This window comes from Calonectris borealis, chromosome 1 (assembly GCF_964195595.1).
Source record: "Calonectris borealis chromosome 1, bCalBor7.hap1.2, whole genome shotgun sequence".
In the NCBI taxonomy this organism is placed as follows: domain Eukaryota; kingdom Metazoa; phylum Chordata; class Aves; order Procellariiformes; family Procellariidae; genus Calonectris; species Calonectris borealis.
This window is the reverse complement of record NC_134312.1, coordinates 133,450,039-133,473,656: the sequence shown is the minus strand read 5'-3', so window position 1 is coordinate 133,473,656 and position 23,618 is coordinate 133,450,039. Positions and strand designations below refer to the sequence as shown.

The 23,618-nt window shown below is 40.0% G+C and overlaps 1 protein-coding gene across 2 annotated transcripts in view; it reads right to left on the bottom strand.

The window, feature by feature from the left end:
- Positions 1-23,618, bottom strand: part of SH3KBP1 (SH3 domain containing kinase binding protein 1) — a 233,375-nt gene that overhangs the window by 207,860 nt on the left and 1,897 nt on the right. The gene's annotated exons all lie outside the window — the stretch shown is intronic.

The following is a 23,618-nucleotide window of genomic DNA, read 5'->3' as shown; positions in this document are numbered from 1 at the left end:
CATGAACATGATCTCGCAGGGTTTCACCAAAGGAAGAAAAATTTACTTTTACTTGTGATTATGCATTAGAGGATCTGAAGATGACATACTCCTACTGCTCTGAATGTCTGCTATCAAACAGACATGTATTATAAGTTTGCTACCATTATACGATATGCCTTTGTCTTTTCCTGGGAGGGCTTCCCATCCCTTGAAACCATACACACAACAAAGTCCCTGTAGAGAATTAAGGAAGTCATAAAGACAGAAAAAATCTTTTGGAGAATCACAAATAATAGACCTGGGGTATTCAAATATGGAAGCCACAATTGTATTCAGTGGTTTGTCAAATATCTACTAGGAGGAGCCAGACTGGTAAGGTCAAGGATAGTCATATTTGTAAAGTCTTACTCCTCTTTTCTTCAGTGGAAAACCACGCCCCAGGATGCTCCACCAAACATTTAGCACTTCAACCATTGAAACAGCAAAATGAGAACTAGTAATAGGCATCTGCTTTCTGCACAAATGACTGTGCTATGTAAACCTTGCAAAACGTGGCCAGCAAACAGGCAATACAGCTCACAAAGCAAAGCTAACCATTACACCTCAGACAGTAAAAAGGTTCTGCCTAAATAACAGAAGCCCTGAGGACTAAATTGAATTAAGCTGACAGGAAAGCAGAGTTATTCCTTTCCACTCCCAAAATGTCACACAGACACAATGCGGAACATCTCCCTCCCTCCCCCAGAGCCTGCAAGTCATAGCTAAAAGAGCATTCTGACTTTCAGATACATCCCAGACACAAGGCTATGGCTGATAATGTTATTCTCTGAAGCCCAAAAAACATTGTAAAACCAGTTCACAAGAGGCCTGCTAAACTATATAATGAATAGCAAAAGAGAAAGAGTGGCACCACACATTACAAGCTGACATGCAAACAGAACTTGAAAAATTTACCACTGAAACTTAACTGAAAAATCAGTCATTGAGGCTGGGAGGGACCTCAGATCTCTAGTTCAGCTTCCTGTTCAAAGCAGGACCAGCTCTGAGGTCAAACCAGGTTGCTCAGGGCTTTGTCCACATGGGTCTTGAAAACCTCCAAGAACAGAGGTAGGGCGTGCAGGGCAAGCTGCTCCACTGCTTGACTGGGAGAAAAGTTTTCTTTCTACAGTCCATTGGAACCTTTCTTGTTTCAATTTACATCCATTGGTCTTGTTGTCCCACCATGCACTGCTGTGAAGAGCCTGACTCCATCTTCTTGATAACCTCCTTGTGGGTATTGTAAGGCTGCTATTAGGACCTCCCGTTTTCTCTTCTCCAAGCTAGACAACTGGAGTTCCTCTGCTCTCAGATCCCTCCCTTACTACATCAACTTGTTCCACCAATTTTGTATCAACCACAGACTTGAGAAGAGTGCACTTCCACTGCCACATGATAAAGATGTTAAACAGAACAGCTCCCAAGACAGCCCCTGGTGGTACTCCATTTATTATCACCTTGCAAGTAGAGTACAACCCATTAACCACTACCCAAATCACACAACATTTGGAGTTGGAAGGCACCTCTGCAGACCAAACCTCCTTATTCAAAGCAGAGACAGCTCAAGCGCAGGTTGCTCAGGGCCTTATGCAGCCAGGTTTTGAATATCTTTAAGGATGGAAAAATCCAGTGTTCGATCATCCTTAAGGTTAAAAAGGTTTCTTATGTTTAAATGGATTTTCCTTTATTTCAATTCATGCCCATTGCCTCTCCTCCTTTCACCGTCTACTGCCAAGAGGACTCTGGCTCCACTTTTTTTATTCCACCACGTCGTGTATTCAGGCACATTGATAACATCACCCCGAGCCTTCTCTGCTCCAGGCTAAACAGTCCCATCTCTCTCAGACTCTCCTCAGATGTCAGATGCTCTAATCCCCCAATCATCTTCACGGCCCTTTGCCGGACTCACTCCAGTATCTCCATCTCTCTCCCTTGTACGGGAGAACCCAGAACAGCACTCCAGATGTGCCTCATCAGAAAGGAGAAGAGGAGGAAGATCACCTTTCTCCACCTGCCTCCTGCCAATCCTCTGCCTAATGCAGCCCAGGAAGCTAGGAACTGCCTTTGCCACAAGCACACATTCACTGGATGGAGCACCCAGACACTCATCACCTACAAGAGCACTGAATCTGTTCTGTAATCGCAGATCTTGAGGTGGAGCAGGAGCCTTCCTCCTGGTGTCAGAAGTTATAAAATTCAGGCTTCCAGACTTGCCGTTCCAGAAGTCTCCAATCTCACCCCAAGTGGCACAGACTCTGCCTGCCCTTCATTCAAGTAAGTTAGGAGTTTCAGCTCTTGAAGCCTCAGCGACTTGGAGAAGATCTGAAAAGCCCAACCCTTTGAGCTCAACCATCCAACTGATTTTTAAACCCACCTAGTTGCCCTGCAGCATACCACCACAACTGCTGAGCCATTCCACACCACCTTTGGCAGAGTTTCTGGACCCCTTCTGTGCCAACTGCTACACAAACTAGACAATATGTTGAACTTAGAATCATAGAATCATTAAGGTTGGAAAAGACCCCTAAGATCATCGGGTCCAACCGTCAACCCAACACCACCATGCCCACTAAACCATGTCCCTAAGCGCCTCATCTACACGTCTTTTAAATACTTCCAGGGATGGTGACTCAACCACTTCCCCGGCAGCCTGTGCCAAGGCTTGACCACTCTTTCAGTAAAGAAATTTTTCCTAATGTCCAATCTAAACCTCCCGTGGCACAACTTGAGGCCATTTCCTCTCGTCCTATCACTGGTTACTTGGGAGAAGAGACCAACACCCACCTCGCTACAACCTCCTTTCAGGTAGTTGTAGAGTGCAATGAGGTCTCCCCTCAGTCTCCTCTTCTCCAGGCTAAACAACCCCAATTCCCTACTTAACTATCCATTCCAGCTAGAGAAAATAAAAAAAAAGGAGACGTATTTCTAAAATATGAACTAAAGTCCCTAAAAATAGCATCAGTATTATCCACATACGCATACTTTACCCCAGAGAAACCAGTAAAGTTGGTTCAGAAGTTGTATTTACACAATAGCTGTCCAAAGCCTACTGGATTCAGGCAGCGGCACCAAGGTACACACACTACTTTAAGTCTCGCAGCAATGAAAATTTTTATCTCCACAGAACGCAACAGTACTCAGGCTCAAAAAGGCAAAATTCAGACTATTTAGCAGGGTATTTCCAATTTGGTTGAGCCCCAGGAAGACCTTTTGACAGCACGGCCCTGTATCTTTTGTTTTTAAGAAGCCTATTAGGATGCATTTGCTCTCAGGACTCACAGTTTATACACTGCTTTTTGTATGTGCCAAGTCATTTCTCCTCCCTTCTTAGGAAGCTTTTAAATCCCATTCTCATTTTCCTGTGAATGCAATCACATACCGCTTTGCTCTGAGTTCTCCCTAAGCAACCAGGAGGTGGTTAGAGAGCTGTAAGGGGGAGATGGCAATGGAGCAGGGATTCGGGCTGGCTCCACCTACTGATTCTTCAAACACTCCTCAACATTCAGACTGCAGCAAGACATACTGAAGGAAGGCAAAAAACACTCCCCCTCTCTAAGTCCCATGTTTTAAAAGCGTTCTAGGACCTGTTGCTGTGCTTACAGTTTTCCCCTAAGGAGGCTGTAAAACTAACATGATTCTAGACAGTTTCGTTTTCTTATTAATTATGTTCTCTCTTGTGAAAAGAGACCAAAAGGACTCTACAGCTGCTTGGATAGGCTGGAGGCACTGGAGTTATCTTCCTGAAGTTTGTCTGCCTTGCACTAATTCATATACAGACAGCTGCAGCGGTTCAACCACTTTTGTTTTACTGGAAGTTTAATTAAACAAACAAAAAAACCCTTTGCTGCGCAGGGTCTTCTCTGTCTATAAAAGTTTCCACTCATTAAAAAACACATATAAATATTTTCAAAAGCCGTCTCCTCTCAGAGAATTTGATTACTGTAATATAAGTGTGTGTAAGCTGTCAGAGACATATGAGTCACCAAAAATGGACCACACAATCAAGATGTTTATAAACTCTTCAAAGGAAATCAAGAGCACAGTTTGGAAAGAATAAGAGCACACCTAACAAATGTGCAGATTGTGACAAAATGACAGGAAGGTACTTCTGAGATCACTCAAAGTTCTCATTTATCACACTATTGAAGCTTGCAGAGCGTATGACAGCCTGAAAGTGCTTTATAATTTATAGGTCCATGCAGTTGCAGTTTTTAAATCAAGCCCATTTTCTAAAGCATGCTAAACCACACCACCTTTTCAACCCATGTTTTGAAAAATTCAGTCTGCCGGTCAAACTTAATCTTTTTTGTTTCTTTTGAGGTGAAATTTTGTCTGCATGGAAGCTGGATTGATAGTGGAGACAACACTGATCCAGATATGCTAAGAAAAAAGCAGATCTGAGTTTTGCTCCACATCTGTAAGTACAACATACCTCATTCCTTAAGTGCTGTGCTAGATTTCTCCTCAGGAACTGGACTAAAACAGGGTCCCAGTTTGCACAATGATTTATGATGTGAGAAAACACTCCATGGACAGTGAGCTCAAACTAATTTATTTGTTAACCAACAAAGGCTGGTCTTAGGCCCAGCTCTGCCAAGGTAAACAGCTTGTTACGTTAACAGCCAAAACCCAAATCCCTTTTAAGCCAAAAGCAAAATAAAACAGCAAAATTGGGGCGGACAGATCTGGCTTCTCTTTTTGGTGCCTTTTTCTTCAAAATATTGTACTCCATGATGCCTGAAAGTCAAACCTGCCCCACCTTGCATACTGTAGCTATTAGACTCTTTCTGTTGGAAGAATGCATTTTTCACATTAGTAATGAAATCCAATATCAAAAGCTATTCAAGTTATTTTGATCTAAAAGGGGAATATTCATTCCCATGCCAACACAATCAGCTATTCCTAGACTTATATTACCATCAATCCAAATTGTAACATAAAAACTCATGAAACAGAATCAAAGTTAGTTATTACCAACCCTGCTGGAGACCGGCACAGTACAACCCATTACTGCAATGTCAGGGACAAAGACTTTTTTAATTTAATGCTTAGTGGTTTGGGTTTAAAATACAAAATTTGAAATGTTAATGCTGTGAATCAGGAATTGAAATGTAACCTCTCAGCTATATTTAAAATAAGCATATCTGGGAAAAAACTGTTGATTAAAAGTTTAACTATTCCCACCTTTCATTCCCCAAATTAGTTTTACATACACATATGAAATGATTTTGTTGATAATTACAAATATTTTTTCCTACTGATTAGTTTGTTTCCTCACCACATTTTAAATTACAAGTAAAATCTAATCTCTTAAAACTGACCTAGTCAGAATAAGCATTTCTTTAATAATGCCACCAATATTTGAAGACAGAAGTGTCTCAGTTTATGCTATTTTCAATTATTGTACAGTGTCTTTCCAAGCAAAAAATTAATCAAGAAAAGAAACAGAGATTTGCTACTGTGCAACAAAAACTACGTTATTAAATCAGCTTCTGGTGACATCTGAAGTGTGTAGGCACAATGGAAATGTTATTAACAACTTTGGCACTATTCCACCCAAGTAACAGCATCCATATGGCAACACCACCTTCTGCAGCAGCATGGTTTCACACACAAATGCCGGCCTTAAAACTAGTGTATACAGTTAGACATGGCAGCCAAAAAGTTAAGAGCTCCTCTACTGTAAGTTTTCACTTTTGTTAGTCACTCAGCTTCATGTGAATGCTAAACACGTGTTGCATTGGCTTACCCAAAAAACCAGAACTGAAACTAGACAAACTACCTCCAAATATTCTAATTAAGCTTTAAATTAAAGTTCAAATTACATTTCCTCAGAAGAGAGTGCAACAGAGCTTTTCTCTTTTGCATAAAGGTAACTGTTCAGAAGTAACAAAGACTAACAGCATGAACAGTCATCACACAACAATCCTACTCTTATGTCACATTCTGCATAAGCCTCTACAGGAAGGTCTCAGTGACTACAGTAAGCTTCATGTTCTCTACCACCTACAGTAAATTGATCAGTTATCAAAATCTATTAATCAAGAAGTTGGAATGCACTGCATTTCCGTTAAGCCACATTTCTCTTATAAAACAGTTACAAAGATTCATTTGGTAGCATATACTTAATAGTTTATCAACATTTTCATTATAAGTACATTTTATAACTGGTTAACAATCTGGCCATCAAATTCTATCTGCCTCAAAATTTGCTAGACAAGGTCTTACTTCAGAAGTGCTGTTCTGTTTGAGACCTAGGTATAAGCTGGTGAATGTACTGGGCTTTTAGTCCTTATGGGCATACTTTTAAAAAAAAATTAGTATTTTTGTTACACAACAGTTTGCAATAAAACTCTTAGTAAGACATTAGGAGCCACCAGGAGGGAAAAAATCAGTACCTTTTATTAGACCAAAGGACAAAGCATGACTTACATTCTGAACTCAAACGAAAAACAAAACAAAAAACCCCAAACCAAAACTACATTACATTCAATGGTACTACTTTAGTAACCTAGACCTGGAGGACCAGAAGGCCTGAAGACCAAGTGTGACCTACAAGGCCGTTGTCTTCTGGACTCGAGGAACACTGAGCAGCTGGCAGGCCAATCGCATATGGGATGCTGTGGTACAAATGTATTTCAAGGAGGAGGAGGAAGACAGATTCATATAAGGTCTGGCAGAATTTATTACAGATGGCACAGCACTAATGAAAGGGGAATGCACTGGTGTAACCACTGAATGCCCACCTGGGGCTCCAAAAGTCCTTCCTAACCAAAACCATCACAACTACTGCAGGCATCAGCTATAACATTTCTATGATGATTATAACTAAATGGTTGTTAGCATCTGGAAAGAAGACTTCAGATGGGGCTCTTCTAGCAGAGAACAAAATAATCTGTAGTTTGTAAGACTCAACTCTCTCAACGTCATTACACTTTATAATTTTAGATGAAGGAGCCACTGAATAGCCCTTTGAGGCATCATTCTTCCAAAATGGAAATACCTGTTGCCACAAGCTACCTCTGAAATGCACGCAAAACCCAATTAAATAATAACAATAACAATAATAATAATATACCACTAACTTTACAGTTTAAATGTAGATTGCAACTGAGATTTTTAAGAGAGCTTAAGCTCTTAGTTTTGTAGCACATCTGTGGCAGAGAAAATTAACTTAAACATTTTGTATCTGCTTGATTGAAAACAATTATCGAAGAACCATAATTTACTTGAAAAATTAATTCCAAATTTTGTTCATTTTTTAATATTTTTTCTTTTGCAACACTTACTATCAGGAATAATACTCTCGGCTAAAAGTATTTGCAAGGATTCAGCTTCATGAAAAAGAAAAGCTCGAAGGGGAGGAAAAAACAATATCAGAAGGAAAACCTGTACTATTCAATCTTCAAGAGGTTAAATCCATGCTACATGATAAACAGCAACTCCTCTGCTAAGACAACAGCTTTCAGTTTACATTATATTTTTCCTATATCCCCTTCAAAAACAATGGGGGGAGGTAAAGGTCATAGTCCTAGAATTGTATCTTCTCTGAATCACTCCATCAAAGAGCAGAGCACTCACAGAAGGGGCCACCTAAGTCATACTGCACATGGACTTTTTTATGTTACAGTCCCAGTCCCCTCCCACAGGCCACAAATGCTCTTCACCCAGTCTGCACACTCGTTGGAAACATAGTAGGCAGCCACGGAGCACTTAGGACAGATGGGAAGCATTTGAGAGGAAGACCCGTTGTGTGCAATTCACACGTACGCACACACGCAGGCACAGAAACAGAGGAGCTGAGCAGAGGACACCACCCAAAACCTAGTTTGGAGGACAGAGCGAACACTTGGCCTAGGGCTGCCCTGATGTGACTCTTCTCTGAGCAGCAGCAGAGCCGAAGCCACTCCAGCTGACATAATGCCTGAGCTACCCTCCAGGAAAAGAGGAAAGAGAGTTTTCTGTTTTTCCAAGAGGGATTGGTATGCTTGGTTCCAGCTTTTAAAAAACACAAACACCAAGTTATTCTAGTGGAATTTACCCAGCAGGACAAATACTTTATACTCCAGCTAAGGCATTTGGTATGACCACAATTCATCGCAAAAATGTCACATTTACAGTTAGGTAAATAAAGAACAACAGTAAGTCAGTACGTTTGTATCTCTGTATATATGTGGGGCGTTTCCATATAAAATATGCATCTCAGCAATTCTGTGGTAAAGAACTTCAGGCAGGTACTTCTAATAAACCTTACGAATTTATTCAGCTTTTCTTAGGCCTATCACAGTAGTTGCCTCTCACTGAATTTAATATGTCACACTCATATCTCTGATACAAACTTTTTAAACAATATGCCAAAGCACATCTGATCATCAGAGATGTTCATGCACATGCAACTACGGAGTAAGCAAGGAAAGAAAAGATCATTGTGGTAGTTCTAAATGGCAGTAGTTGCATCTGTATTCCCAAAGGCTCCCTTAATATATCACTTTGGATCCAACAATACATGTTAGATTTTATTGTGCCAAGTCTCCTTAACCCTTTTGAAAGAGCGAGATTGCATAGTGTCGTGGTTTAACCCGGCAGGCAGCTAAACACCACACAGCCACTCACTCACTCCCCTGCAGTGGGATGGGGGAGATAATCGGAAAAAAGGTAAAAGTCGTGGGTTGAGATAAAGACAGTTTAATAGGACAAAAACAGAAGGGAAAATAATAATAATGATAAAAGAATATACAAAACAAGTGATGCACAATGCAAATTGCTCACCACCCACTGACCAATGCCCAGCCACTTCCCAAACAGTAGCCGTACCCCCCAGACAACCTCTCCAGTTTTTTGTTCAGCATGACGTCATATGGTATGGAATATCCCTTTGGCCAGTTTGGGTCAGCTGTCCTGGCTGTGTCCCCTCCCAACTTCTTGTGCACCCCAGCCTCCGTGCTGGCAGGGCAGTATGAGGAGCTGAAAAGTCCTTGACTTAGTGTAAGCACTGCTCAGCAACAACTAAAACATCAGTGTGTTATCGACATTATTCTCATCTTAAATCCAAAACACAGCACTATACCAGCTACTAGGAAGAAAATTAACTCTATCCCAGCCGAAACCAGGACACATAGAAAATCTCTGGCATTCATGTGGCAGCCTGGGAAGCACCTGTATTCCACAAATTAATTCATCTTTTCCTGCCGGGCAAAGTGGTCCTTCTGCCTCAGACAACAAACTGTTAGAATAAGACTGTCGCTACTGAAAGAGATTAATCTTACTGTAATTCACTGGTTCTATCAACCAGAGTACCTCTCAACTACAGCAGATGCTCCCAGTATACAGCATTCACAAACAAACTTACTTTTGATTCACATTGTCACCAAGTTCGTAGATGATGCGCATTGCATTAACCTGTAACTGAAGTAATACAGTGCCTCTTAGAGGCAAAATCGTCCTGAGATTTGGTTCACTTGTTTTAACTTTGTTCTCCCCCTCAGATACTAATGCACACAAGAAGCCATCCAGAAGAAATGGAGGACATTAGATTCAGAGGGAAACATTTAACATCATCATCTTGAGTTTCTGCCTCCTCCAATACCCATAAAAATAATTCAAAGTTCTGAAAAGTATAAAGGATTATACCCATTGCTGGGATAAATAGAAAAGGAGAGGAGGATTGTAACTTAAGCTAAGCAAACAAAGGCAAATAATTCCCATTTGACAAACTATGTATTCATAAAAACTTATTAGAAATGCTACTCTTGCGGTTTCTAAATCACATTCTCGGACAACTGAGAAGCTAGGAAGGATATTAGTTACTTCTTCAGAACGAAAAGCAAAAAGATTACCTATAGCTAAATATAGCTAGAACTATATACAAAATTATCATTTGGCTAAATTCATGAGAATTGCTACCAAATGAAGGTATCGACATAAATGGGAAGCAGGATAGAAAAGCGGATGCCGTGAAAATAACTGCTGTTTAAGATTACTCCAAAGTACTAGTCCCGTATAATTGCCACGTGATTCTAGTCCCAAAGTTGCCTTGATAATATTTGTAGATGCTGATGGATACGCACTGAGGCAGAAGGTCAAATAAATAAAAAAATTGGTAAGCCAGGGAACAATTACCTTTTCAGTGAAATGATGTAGCATCATTTAACTCCCAGGAACAAGAGGTTGTGGTCAACAATTTGTTCACAATCTTCATATTGTGTACTGCATAGCATTTAATTGTTAAAACTTCAGAGCTTCTAGAACAGTAATATTCACCTAGTCTCATTAAAATCAGACTAGAAGCACGAGTGTAATTATGAATATGATCTCAGATGAGCTTGGAGGATTTCACTATAGATGCTTAAGCTGTTACTATCACCACCCATCTTTGCCAAAAGTAGCAACCCTTTTACACAGGAGGAGGATGGGGAGAATACGACATACTCCTCTGCATCTTAGCCACATTTGCTTGAAGTACTGATAAAGATGGGTTTACAGTAAGTAACTAGACTGCGAAGTGGTGCACAGATACATCCTGACGTGGTATCCCTGCTGTTGGAAGTGGCAATTTCTGCAAGAAGAGATTGCTGGCAGCAACAGCTTGATACAGCCAAAATCCTTGGACTGTGTTACAGCCCTTTGCTGTGTAATGCCAGCTGCAGACAAACATGGTGTCTTAAAATAATTTCAAAGCTATATCATTTTCCCTCAGTTTCGTGGAATTCTATTATTTTTAAGACAGCAGTTGCAAAATATTTACCCCAGTAGCAGCTTTTGTGATTCGACCTGTCAAATGTTAAGACTACAAACCGGTGCCATGTTTTAACTGATGCATTATAAACTGTCACGAAGAGATGTGTTGTACAACAGTGAGAATCTGGACTTGATGTAGAAGATAAATAATCAGTTTTTCTCTTTTTTCTTCTAACCCTCTTTTACATAAATCCAAGCACTTCAATCTACAAAACTTCGCATTCAAAGGAAGGTCGGACCCAGTATGGAACTCCTCAGCAGTTTCATAATTTATAAGCCAAATGAAAGAATACGTACTACCGTGCTTCCACACGCAACAGATTGTCAGGCATTACAGGAGCTATGAAAGCTATGGGTGTGCTGGGGCTCATAGCTCTAAGAGCTCAGACCATAGGTAATTTGCATTCCACCACTACGGTTCGATACAAGATTTACATACCAGCATTTAACCATCTCCACTAACCTTTAGATCATACTGAAAAACAGCCAAGAACCACCTAAGGTATTTAAAAAAAAACCCTAACTTGCTCAATTATGTGAGCAACAATGGAAGGTAGGGTAGGAGTGTTTGAAGAAAGGACACATTTGATTAAAATAACATTTTTACCACCCACCAATATCACATTTTTTCTTGATTAATAATGAAGTCTCATAAGATGGCAGCTCATAATCCTTAGCAACTTGTATTTTTACATCAGGTTCTTTTATTCTCCTTCAAACTGTGGTAAGAGTAATAGTGCTGAAAAAAAAAATGCTGTTTTAGAAACAGAAATTACTGCATGTAAAGATTCACAAGTTCCAGACAACTCTTGGGCAAATAAACTTAGTTATCATATCAGATAACATGTGTTGACTCTGTGCATTAAAAAGCTTTCAAATTTCAATTTTAGAATTCAGGATGCAATTCTGGAGAAATAAGTTTTAGGTGGTATCTTTAATGCCTATGTTTTCTCAGCTCAAATCAGTTTCTGCAGGTAATTTCTTCTGGATGTCACAATAAATGGAATTCACAAACTAACATACTTTTTTTTGCTCTTATAAACAGAAGTATTCCCATATCACAGCCATTAGCTTCTCTCTTTTGCTTCCATGGTGCTTTTCAAAATCCCATGTGTCAGTTAGGCCTGGGCAAGGGGGCACTTCCATTAACATTTTTTATTTTCATTTTCTCTGAGAGAAATTCTCTGGATTTTGAACAAGGCAAAGCCTTTCAGAAAGCAGAGGTTATGCTGCAAGGAGAAAATACAGCTCTTCTAACAGGTATCTCTGGTAGCAGGTTAAAGAACTCAAGAAATCTCCTTCACCTGAAGAAACACTCGCTCCCACTTCCAAGAGATCATCTTTAACGCTTATGTCTAGAATAAACCTCCAAAAAGGAGATATTACACAGAGCTCCTCCTTAGAAGAACAATCCTGAAAGCAGAAACTGATGCAAGCCAAACAAGTACATCTGAAAGCTTGTCACTGACTTTCATTGCGAGCAAGAACAGCTTATGACCTGATGACAGCATTGCTCCAATAGAGAATTTGGGCCACTGTGTTCTGGTTGAATGAAAATGCTCAACAGAGCTGCATATGGAGTGAAAGCACAAACAACTGTCAGCATTTAGACAGAAGAGCCCATTGCTGCACTGAGGATGTGGGGAGAAAGGGGAGGAAGCAGCAGGACGGAGCTCTGTGGAACCCAAGTAAACATAAACAGAGGCAATGAACCCTATTGTTTTCCAACATCCTCCTCCTCCCATCCACCCCCAGTTACCAACACTGGTACTGTCTGGAACAGAACAAAGTGTGTGGACAAGGAAGCGACAATAAGACAGATTCTACTCGAGACAAGTAGAACCTCCTCAGATGCTGGCATGGAATCTTTCTACAGCATCGAGGAGGCAGCGTGCACGTTAAAACCATACAATAAAGAGAACTAGAGAGGACAGAGATAACAGTGTCACTGAATGTTATCTACCTTGACCACTTCTTCCAAGGCTAAGCAGAAAGCTCTACTTCTCCCTCATTTAAGAAAAAGGTTCCTGGGCTCCATCCATTTGAAAAATTTTCTAATGACCTTCCCTGGTTTCCAATGATCCAAGCTCTTGGAGCTAAGGAAATCAGAAGCCAAAACTAATCCTACATTCCAGAGGGTCTAGAGAGGCAAAGAGTATTTCTTGCATTTAAGATCTCTGCCTTGTAAGGCTGAATTTACATCAGCTCCTTGGTTTTGGTTCTTGAGAGAGACACTGACAGACTTGAACAATCAGGAACTGAAATACTACTTAAAATAGCAACATCCTGCTTTTAAGTTCTCTAAATTAAAAAACATTGGAACTTCAGCATTTGGCTTTGCCGACTTCCACAACCTGTTTTTCTCCACACACCAAAGACACCACTCTTCCATCAGAAAATATCAAAAAGGTGGCTAGCAAAACACAATGTGCCACACACACCTCAGGATTTACCTTCTAGGGTACCAATTCCAACTCTGTAAAAACTCAGCAGACCAAAGCAATAGTCTCTAAAAGACAGTCAGTTCCTCTCCTTCCTGACATGGTATTTATGGGAAACTAGCTGGAGGCTTCTTGTTTCCCTAATTTTGAAACAAAATTCGTAAAGGACCACCCACAATTTTGCTGTATTCCACACCAGATTGTCTTCAGAATTCTGTAGATCTTTGCATCTTAATATAGGGAGTTTTGAGACTGTGTAAGTTTAGTATATAGGAAAGTTTCCTAAAAAGAGAAATAGTGCACTTGAAAGACAGATGAAAGAGAAGGAAATATGAATTTGAAGGAAGTGTGTATGAAAAGAAGAGATGGCAGAGCATCAGATATCTGAACAGAAAAAAAAAAAAATGGGTGAAGAGCATCCTTCCTGAGAAACAGGTGGGAAACAGTGATGTAGATTTATTTTAAAAAAAAAAAAAAAAAGGCAACCAAAAAACCAAAACCCAAACCAACCCAAACCAATAACAAAACACAACTCAGAAGGGGAAGGAAGCATACATGCGCTTCTATAAGTGATAGGAAGAGGAGCAACTGTTTTCTGACAGAATGAGGTGAAGGAACGAGAAACACACAGGAATTTTCTGCACAACTGTGAACAAACTATCACATATATTACAGAGGAATACATATTAATAGATCTCTCATGACTCCGGAACCAGTGCAGATGACTTTGAATTGTCAGACCATAGTTCATCATGAACTAGACGGCATCTTATCTCAATCTTCCATGAACCACAGTCAGATAATTGAGATGTCAGCTAATCAAAAGCACTATTTATAGGTGCTTCACACAGAAAAATTGTAGTCTTTAAAATAAGAAGCATGCTTAATACAAAACAAAGTGAATTCTGAAAGGCAGTATGAGGTGACAGAACAAAGACCATTCAAGTTGACCTCAGCGGTCAAAGTAAAACTGACAAGTGTATTTCAACTGTTTTTAAATGCAGCTAAATAAAGGTATTTGGTGAATGAAATGATCAGCAGATACACGGGACTTTAATGTAAAGTTTCAAAGAAAATAAAGATCTTTCCCATTTTAGAAGAGATTATTGGATGGAGGAGGAAATAGCAGCTGTCCAGGCAGATGAACGTTAAAAACAATTGTAACAAAAGTCGACAGCAACAGTAGCAATAAGATTTCTCTCCCAGGGGAAAGGCTGTTTCTTGCAACAGAAAGAGCCGATCTTACTTGTACAAATTAGTTGGCTGTTGAAAGGTACGTTTCTTTTCATCACACGGGACACCCAGTCCAAGCCTTCAGCAGCACTCAGTCAAGCAAGGAAGAAGTCATAGAAGGTGCTTTTTTTTGCTGTATCAAAACCTTCCATCAATAATAGCAGTTAACTAAACTGGATTAACTATACTCAGAAATCCCGCTGTTAAATACATGCTACCTCTACGAAGTTGGAGCAGTTTTATACAGATAGCTAAACTGGGCTAGCTATGACCAGCAAGTCTCATAGACTGCTACAAAAAGAAGGAAGCAACTAAGAAGCTGGTCAAATGGATAAGCTAACTAACTAAAATCCAACAAAATCCACAAAAAGTTTTAGTTTTGTGTCACCCAAAAAATCAACTACGTTGTTAAAATTACTAACAAAAATAGCTACAAAGAACACAGTTCCAACATTAAGAATACAGCAATTAACAATGAAATCAAGATTAAAAAATAATCTAGTATCAGATGGAGGTTAATGACTGAACTAGTTAAGTGATCAGCTCAATGCAGCAAATGGCTTAGATTGTTAAAATGTGATCAAAGTTAAATGTTACTCGTTTCATTAAACACAACAAAAGCACAGAACGCTATCAAAATCGTTCAAATCTACTAGTTGGAGCCAGTTTAAACCATTTGACTTCAATATCAAAATATTTAAGTCTGAACCAACTCTAGATTTCAAGACTGCATAGTGATTAACCTTTTCTTTCCCATAAGCAATCTAAAAATACAGGTATAAAAAAAGCAAAGTTTGTAAGCTACCACACCAGTGCTCTTAATAACTGTTGGCAGCTTGATGTTTCCTTGAACAAAAATTAAAAGTTGAAGAATAAAGCATGGCACATGCCATTAAGGAAAAAATCTTTAATATCATGAGGGCTTACAAATTTGCAGACATCTTCTATACTCTTCTGGAACTGGAATTTAAATTTCCATTATATCAGCAAGTTGATTTCCACATGTTGCTTGCTACCAGACAGCCTTCACATGGTACAATTTTCTTTTCCCAGTTAGTAGGACCATACCGTGCCTGGAAGTACCGGTGCTCACTCTCAGATATTCAGAAATATCCATTGTCACAAACTGCTTGATCATGCACTCAAGGCAAGGCTTCTCAAGCTTAACCTTGACTAGAAGGCTTTCCTCTCTGCACCCACTTTTCCTTCCCTTCCCTTTGCCCGGTCATTTTAAAAGCTGATGGGAACAAAGTTAGGTTCTTCTAGGGTCTGTTTTTTTGGTAGGAGCTCTTTGAGGGGTTTTGGCTGGTTTGTGTGCATTTTTTTTTTTTAAATCTGATCGTTTGAGCAGAAAAGTTGGATATTTGTATTCAACAAACACTGCAGTTCTGCAGTCTTCCTGAAATACAGTACCCAGACTATTTCATACGAAATTAAGATGGTCTTGCATAGAGTGAAAGGTCTTGATGTGTTATTTTTCCATAAAGCTGCTGATGACAATAAGGACACATTCACAAGAAATGGCTGATGAAAAAGAAAAATATCTAGGTAATCAATTGTTGTGGTTTAACCCCAGCCAGCAACTAAGCCCCACACAGCCACTCGCTCACTCCCCCCTGGTGGGATGGGGGAGAGAATCAGAAGGGTAAGACTGAGAAAACTCATGGGTTGAGAAAAAGACAGTAAAAGGGTAAAGCAAAAGCCGCGCATGCAAGCATAGCAAAATAAGGAATTCATTCCCTACTTCCCACCGGCAGGCAGGTGTTCAGCCACCTCCAGGAAAGCAGGGCTCCATCACGCGTAACCGTTACTTGGGAAGACAAACGCCATCACTCCTGAACGTTCCCCCCCTTCCTCCTTCTTCCCCCAGCTTTATGTGCTGAGCATGATGTCATATGGTATGGAATACCCCATTGGCCAGTTTGGGTCAGCTGTCCAGGCTATGCTCCTTCCCAGCTTCTTGTGCTCCTGGCAGAGCATGGGAAGCTGAAAAGTCCTTGACTAGCATAAGCACTGCTCAGCAACAACTAAAACATCAGTGTGTTACCAACACTATTCTCATACTAAATCCAAAACACAGCGCTATACCAGCTACTAAGAAGAAAATTAACTCTATCCCAGCCAAAATCAGGACATCAATCTTCATCCATAAAACATTCAAATATTGTTTATAAATAAGCATCAGCACTCTTCCGAAGCAAGTCATTAATCCTTACATTTGGAAACATAAGGCCAAAGCTAAAACACTTTTTTATAAACATTCTGAATTTGACAGCAGAAGGTTTTTTAAACCTTGTCATAATGAAACCCCAAAATAAAGGCGTCTTTTTCTGGATGCACTTCGGAATTTCTGGTGTGCCCTTTAACAGTGGGAAATAGACAGAAAAGCATTAACAGCTCAGTAAGAGCTCGGTGAGACGTCACAGAAAGAACAGCATGAATAAGAAAAACACTGAAAAATTAAGCTGAGGTCTTGCTGCTTGCCAGTTTTATATCTGCCACAAGGATAGCAAATTTTCAATGCTGCACAAGCCTATCAGAGAAAAAAAATCCACTCTGCCAAGAGTATTAAAAATGTTTCTTGCCAGTAGTGAGGATGAATCAGCAACCACAGGTAGAGGACATATTCGATTTAAACCTGAGATGAGAGTTCTCAAAGAACGGTTTAACATCTGGCTCAAAAATGAAAAGTTCTGTACGTGTACATTTATACTCTAATACTTCTGCTACGTTTAACTAAAACCTTTATAAATCTAGCTATGTGGAAAGACAGCGCTATGTACAGAGTCAGGCTGACACTGGTAGTCGATACAGCATGGAATAGCACCAGCAGTTGCACTGACTTCCAAGAACTTCTTCCCACAAAACCAAACCAAAACAAACAGGAAAACACCCTGAAGTGATTTTTGCGTGTGTTTGTTTTGAGACCTCATTATCAATAAAAATCACCAATGTGTTGCTTGTAAATTTACAAGCAAGTTCCTGGAAACTGCAAGCAGAGGACACAACATGTCTTTGGGATTTCTATTTTGCCGGGGGTTTTTTGTTGGTTTTGGTTGGGTTTTTTTAAAGGCAGGTCACATAAATTCACTTATTACAAATTACTTGTGGGACACAAAACACTTAATTTTTAAAAATGAGCAGTGTGAACATTGAAAGCTAATTAAATATTGATAGATTGTTGAATGGTTTTTGGTTGGAAGGGACCTTTAAAGATCACCTAGTCCAACCCTTCTGCCGTGGGATCAAGTTGGGCCTTGACTTGCAACATGTGGAACAAATCTATATTGACATTTTTGAAAAAGCATTAGTTCCCTGTGGAGTTGCACACCAATGCTGACTTTGGTCTTCAAATAAACGAATAGACTTAACTGGTTTTGGTGTGAGCTGGTTTCAATCATCGAAAGTGATTTACCTGCACAGTATGAAAGAGTAAGAAGGAGATAAAGAGGAACTTTTTCCTTCTGTACAATACTTCTAATGAAATTCAAAGGCAGGGTTCAAAAGGCACCTCTTTACACTGACACGATACATCGATTAGAAGTTAGGGATATTTTCCTCATATAACTGCTCAGCTTTCTATACTGCATTATCCTTGTTGCTAAAGAGGACTGTTTCAACACAGACATGATTTCTGATCCACAACACTAGACAACTCTTCATCCTAAAACAGAAGCACAAATTCTCAGCAACACCCCCATTGGAATACAAACTGCTGTAAGAATGACAACAAAGACACCCTTTCCATCCTTTCCACCCCTCATCATCCAGGATGCTCCTTTCTCTAAGCTAAAGTTATGTTAGGAACAAAGCATAGCTGAGACTTCGCAACAGTCGTCTCACTGTACAGCTTTTAAGTGGACTGCATTCTTAAGAGTTGATTTCTACTGATGCTTCTCAATTACCAATAATAAAAAGGGGGGAAAAACATCAACTCCATTTGCGAATACAATCCATGACTACTGAACTGCAGTATTGCATATTCTCTCACACGTAGGGACTTAATGCTTTTATTGTGTTTTCTTTCTGTGTCAAGCAGACTGTCAGCAATTACTTTTACATTAGCTGAATTACTGAATCTTGATACCCACCTCCTCTCTTGTTCCCCTCCCCCTAATATATTCTTTCATCATTCCTCATCATACAGAATGTAGATATGCCCTACAGCTACTTCCTGCTTTTGCATCTGGGGAAAACATCCACTCCCTGGTCCAGGATTTTGCATTCTGTGTTTTTAAAAAAACCACCATTTTTTATGAGCGTGCTCTATAACAGCAGTATCAGAGCAAAACAACAGATACCATCTCTGTGGCTGTTTTCTCTCCTTTGATCCCATCAGGGCTAACCTGCTTTCAGCACTTCAATGACCTCTAACATTTCAGACCTGAAATTTCAGCTGCTCATTTCACATTACCAAGCTCTCCTTTTTCTCCTCCTAACACACGCGTTCCTCCTCCTTCAAGTGGGAAAGGAGTCAACGCATTATCTACAAGGTCAACGCTGATCTGCTGTGAGAATTCTGATACACTGCTGGTAGAATGATTACCAGCAGTATTCTCAAAAAAACCCCAAATCTCTAACATCCAGTGAATAGCAATTACAAAAGAAGCAATCCGAATAACATTACAGATAAATTCTATATATTGCATTAGTAGCAGTTTAAACAGAAATATGTACACACTCAGCATTAATATAAAAATAAAACTGCTTCTCAAGAAAGTGTTTTAATTATTACATATATTTCCTTAAACCCATGCAGAAAAAAATACTTTTTCTAGCAGCTCTACCATAATTTTCTACATTTGCATCTTTGATTAGCACAAAAAGGAGCAAGAATTCTGCTGTTTTAAGAAACCATCTATTTTAACTATTCCCTTCTTTATCGCATTTTATGTTTGCAGATGATACCAAGCTGGGGGGGAGTGCTGATCTGCTCAAGGGTAGGAAGGCTCTGCAGAGGGACCTGGACAGGCTGGATCGATGGGCCGAGGCCAACTGTATGAGGTTCAACAAGGCCAAGTGCCGGGTCCTGCACTTCGGCCACAACAACCCCAGGCAACGCTACAGGCTTGGGGAAGAGTGGCTGGAAAGCTGCCCAGAGGAAAAGGACCTGGGGGTGCTGATTGACAGCCGGCTGAACATGAGCCGGCAGTGTGCCCAGGTGACCAAGAAGGGCAACGGCATCCTGGCCTGTATCAGGAATCATGTGGCCAGCAGGAGCAGGGAGGTGATGGTGCCCCTGTACTCGGCACTGGGGAGGCTGCACCTCGAATACTGTGTTCAGTTTTGGGCCCCTCACCACAAGAGGGACATTGAGGTGCTGGAGCTTGTCCACAGGAGGGCAACGAAGCTGGAGAAGGGCCTGGAGCACAAGTCTTATGAGGAGCGGCTGAGGGAACTGGGGTTGTTTAGTCTGGAGAAGAGGAGGCTGAGGGGAGACCTCATCACTCTCTACAACTACCTGAAAGTAGCGAGGCGGGTGTTGGTCTCTTCTCCCAAGTAACCAGCGATAGGACAAGAGGAAATGGCCTCAAGTTGCGCCACGGGAGGTTTAGATTGAACATTAGGAAAAATCTCTTTACTGAAAGAGTGGTCAGGCCTTGGAACAGGCTGCCCGGGGAAGTGGTTGAGTCTCCATCCCTGGAAGTATCTAAAAGATGTGTAGATGAGGCGCTTAGGGACATGGTGTAGTGGGCATGGTGGTGTTGGGTTGACGGTTGGACCCGATGATCTTAGAGGTCTTTTCCAACCTTAATGATTCTATGATTCTATGATCTAAAAGCAACAGTTAATATAAAAAAACAACTATAATGGAGACACTGAGAAAAGAAAAGCTACTTGAAAGGGGCAAGCAGAAGAGAAACCAACATAAGAAAAAGACTGTGCGATCAGAAATTATTTCCATAATCTTTTACATATAAACACATATTTACATATTTTATATTTCTTTATTTCAGACCCCTATCTTGATCCATTTAGAAGGCAGCTCTGACAACCTTTTATGACAGAAATGTCATTATCTTTTGATTTCTAGGAAAAAAAGCTTTGCGCCAGCTATTTTTGTATGAAATTTTATATAGGTTACTGAAAATATTTTATCACAGTTTATGAAAACTCCACTTGAACTCAGAATGTGAAGACATTCACAGGCTGTATAGATATTGTCACCAAACAACCGGAAATCTGATCTTGAACAGCTCCAATGCAACTGCCTTGTTGTGACAAACAAATCTACCAGTGACAACAAAAGAATTAAAAGGAGTAACATCCCATATAAAGAGGAGAATGAAGACCTTTTACAGGTTGGGGAGGATTTTTACACAACATTTCCTATATAAAGGCACTTTACAGCTGCTTAAAACCTTATTAAAAAAAAAACCTCAAAGTGAAAGACATGCTAATCGTCTTCCTTACGATCTGTCTTTATTCAGCTGAAACTGTTCAACTGTTTTCAAGAATGACAAGAATGACACATGCTATTCCTATTTAAAATCATCTTACAGCTATTTTGCTGAACGGCTCCAAAATCTCTACCATTTTGGAGAGAGAACTTAAAATTTGTCAAAGAGCAGTCAAGAACCACAAACACACCTACCACCTTCCATGTGTGATTTATACAAATTCTGCTAAGCTCAAGGCTCATACATGCTTTGTTTCACATAGGAGCGTAGAGTTGTTAGAGTTTACCAGCTAAACTCCCCAGGCCTCCCACTGCAGCGAGCGCTCTCCAACCCACACCACGGGGCCAAGCACAAGCTTTGATGCAAGGGCAGCTCTCACTTGCTGGAGGTCAGTGCGGCCCCGCACGCAGGAAATGCGCTCACAGTGCTCCCTCTGTTGATGCTTCGGTAAGAGGGAGCGAGAAAGAGGAAGTGGCATGCCTGGAACACGTAAAGAGAAGTAGAGAGAAGGAAAAAGATAGAAAGATAGGGGTTTATGAGGAAAGCAGGGCAGAACTTGAGGGTAGGGAATAGAGGAGAATTTGGAAAGGGGAACAAAGAGAATTAAGGAAGGGGAAAAACAGGAAAAGGGATTGCAACTGGTACAGAACAATCAGACTCTCACATAGATTCAGGTTTTTTGGTGTAACATTCCTTTGGTGTGTACAAACTAGCTGCGGTATTTCACAGCAAAGCATCTTTCTCAACCACTAATATAAAACCATGTAGACAATAGTTGTCTGCCGGTATTAGTAATCTAACTGGTTCAAAGGGCACAAGACTGTCTCTGGATCCAAACTCCTAACTACGGCGACAGCAGAGGTGATCAATGTGATTTCACATAAACAAAAGCAATGTATCCTCTCTTCTCCTTTCCCAACAGAAAAGCTTTAACAATACCTTGAAAAATATTAAGATGAAAAAAAATTGATGATGAAAGTGTTTATTTATAACCTGGTATTTACAAGCACTATGATGAAGGCTTCAACTGCTTAGTTTCGTAGCAGTATTATTATATAAGACCCCTACCTCATTTAATGCACTAAACTGTTTGTGCTCTGAAAATGAGCAGAGACTACATAGCAGAAAAAAGGATCTTTCCTCACCTACTGCAGAAGTTGGAAGGTGTGTCTCGAGTGACACACGGAGCTGCACATCATCAGTTGTTCTGTGATGATGGCAGTTAAACACTGCTCTCTAGAATCAGACCTGTACTCTTGCATTTTCTAAATTTGAGAAGCAGTACATTTCAAACCAGTTTTTCCCCAAGTAGCTACCACACCTTCTTCTTACTTTTGTTTTCTGGACCTCCTCTGGACCTCAGGACAGTCTGATGGGTGGGCATGCCAAGCTCTTTCAAATGAGACTGAGGGTTCCTCTAACCATATACAATTCTAAGCAGTCTTAAAAGAAAAAAACAGAACAAAACAAACCCAAAAGCAACAACAAACAACCCCCCTACACACACAAGTCCCCACAAAACACCACCTCTTCATTTCTCAGACATTTAAGGAGGGGGACTGAGCTTGTTCCACTTTTATTCACAATTACCTTTAAGGTCTTTGCCTTACCCCCCTTTTACGTTTAGAGAACTACCACCATTATCTCACTCAACTCTCCTGACAAGTCCATTCCAAGCGTAAATTCATTCACTTTCAGGTACTCTAACTATAATGTCATAGAAGAGCTCATAAAACATAAATAAAGCTGTATTTTTAATAAGGTTTGGGGTACATGCTGTAAAAAAGCTTAAGGCCATACATTGAACTTCAATATACACATATGTGTAACATACACATAGACATACGTGCACAGGGTTGGACTAATAACAATATGCAGTGCCATACAGAAAATATAAATGGTTAAAATGGAAGGCATAAAAGTAATTTAAAAATAAAACATTAGGAATCTTAACAGTGTAGTACACAGAAAGAACTCACCTATTCTTTTCTGCATCTAAAATATCTTTCAAAAATGCTAACAATGTTAAAAATGTTTTTAATAAAACTCTGTTTTCATTTGATATCTCCTAGAAAGATTTTGCTTTCATACTACTCATACCTTCACTTCCTTGCACAATTTTTCTATTTGTTTTTAAACTACAAGAATCACTTACCATTTAAAGATATGAACAACAATGAAACCATATCTACCTTCCCTCCACTCCCATTTTGCAAAGAAAAGTCTGACTGAATCACAGTGATTTGGGAAAGTCATTATCCAAATGAGCTTTAAAGAAGCCAGATGTGTACGATCATGGCCAGCGCAGGGGAGGGAAGGGTGGGTAAAAGGAAAAAAGATGGCCTTCATTGCTAAGTTACGGTATTCAAAAACCTTTCTAGAGCTCTATCAATGCAAGTTTCTTCACTGCTCTTTTATCGCTTTCCTTAATCTGTTGTACTGTGAAGTTAAAAAAAGGCTAATATTTGGACTACGGATTAAGCAGAAATCAGAAAAGTCCTACTGTATCGCAATACAAAGTTAATAAGAAATAAATGCACCAAGAGAGGATAAGGAAACAAAAATAGTATTAAAAAAACTACGTGCCCTCCATTCAGCAGTTATAAACCCTACACCTCATTACAGCACTATGTTTAAAACCTTATCTGTCGCTCAAAAGACAGAATTTGAGCGCTGTGTTAGCTAGCAGGCAAACCAACCCTAACCGAGTCTTCTACAATGCACCCAATTAAACGTGGCTGTCTGGGATGGTGGCCCTACTGTCAGCAGCATCAGAGTTCACCCGGAT